Source organism: Orycteropus afer, unplaced genomic scaffold (genome assembly GCF_000298275.1).
Source record: "Orycteropus afer afer isolate SDZICR_OR568_19922 unplaced genomic scaffold, OryAfe1.0 scaffold00655, whole genome shotgun sequence".
NCBI classification, from domain to species: Eukaryota; Metazoa; Chordata; class Mammalia; order Tubulidentata; family Orycteropodidae; genus Orycteropus; species Orycteropus afer.
In genome coordinates, this window is record NW_006922242.1 from 695,033 (window position 1) to 696,770 (window position 1,738).

The window sequence follows — 1,738 nt, forward strand, 5'->3', positions numbered from 1 at the left end:
CCCTTATCTAACCGACTGTTCCACATCCCCCTACCTTATACCAGAAGGTCCTCAGAATCCAGTACCTCAAGTACCCTCAAACTCCTGCTGACACCCTTCAGGGTAGAGTCCCTTTACTCCCTTGGGGGTACAGCACTTTCCATGTTGAGTTATTCTGTGACTTAACCTAATTATAGGCCTTGTGGCCAAAAGGGTAGACAGGGAGGATATGGAACAGCTGCCTGTTATCTAAGGCAGAGGCTTACTTTTAAGCCCTTACTGGAGAAGAGTGGATGACCTCTGCAAACTCAGAGGTTTCAGAGGAACACAAGGATCAAGATTTTTAGATGGATCAAATCATCTGTTCCCATCCCACAGACCAGGGTCCTATTCTTTCTTATGTTGGAGCCTGGCTTGGTATAGCTGACTTAACTAGAGTGAGAATTTACCCTTCTCTAGTGCTGTCTGTGGAAGGTTGGGCAATCTAATTTCATAGTGATACCACCTAAGAAACCCAAGGAGAGGTCACTATGAGTCAGATCTGACTCAACGGCAGTGAGTTTCTGAGTTAAGAGTTCTTCTGAAGGAACTCCGGTGGTGTAGTGGTAAAAGCATTTGGTTGCTAATCAAAAAGATTGATGGTTCAAACCCACCAGCCAGTCTGCAGAAGAAAGATGAGGCAATCTGCTTCCAAAAAGATTCACAGCCTTGGAAATCCAATGAGGGTCACCATGACTCAGAATTGACCCAACGGCAATGAGTTTGGTTTGGTTTGAATGCTCTTCCAAGTTCCTGGATTGCACAGTTTACACTCAACTCCTAACTGGAAGGTTGGAGATTCAATCCCATCCAGTGGCTCTGCGGAAGAAAGGCCTGGCGATTTGCTTCCCTAAAGATTACAGCCAAGAAAATCCTGTGGAGCAGTTCTACTCTATAACAGGTGGGGTTACCCCAAGTATCAATTCAGTGGCAAGGGGTTTGGTTTAGTGCTCTCCTACTCTTTGATTAAGTCCCGCGTCTGGTCCTTGGCTTTCTCTGTTCTCCAACAGCAGAAGTTAATCAGGAGATGAGAAGGAGGTCTCTGTCAAAGAGGTCTCTGCCCTTCACATTTAACTTTTAAACTGACAGTTAATCACCCCTGACCTTTCACTTTCTTTCTTTAGAGTATTCATTGTGTCCAGCAATACCATCCAAGTCCATTGTTCCTATAATTACTAGTTCCTGCAAATTCTTAAATATGTGCTAGCAGTAATACAAATATTCACACCAGTATTCCATACCAGTTCACACTAACAATTGCACCACATTTTTTTTTTTTTTTTTTTTTGGTCAGAGGCTCTCTGAGCCCCACCTACCACTAGGATGGAGTCCTCACCGCCAGCTTTGGAGAGGTGGTCCAGCTGCAGAATCCCATCTTAGCGTCTGCCTTTTCAGATGACTTCTGCATCCACTGTAGCAGGTGTGGCTCCCTGGAAAGCAGACTCAGATGGAGATAAGAATTTAGGAATTTTGGGGGGAGTGTTATTGGACCTATTGGGAATGACAGAAAGTATGACAGAGCAGAATGTGTCAGAATCAGGAGAAGCTGTGTAATGCCCCCGAGCCTCTCAAAAAAGTTGGTGGTTGAAGAGAATTTGGACAGTAGAAAAGTTTGTGGTAGTGGCAGATTCATCGATACAGATAGATCATGGAGGAAGATAAATAAAATAAAAATCTTGAGTAAATTGAGGATGACTTTGAATGCCTAGGAACTTTGGTG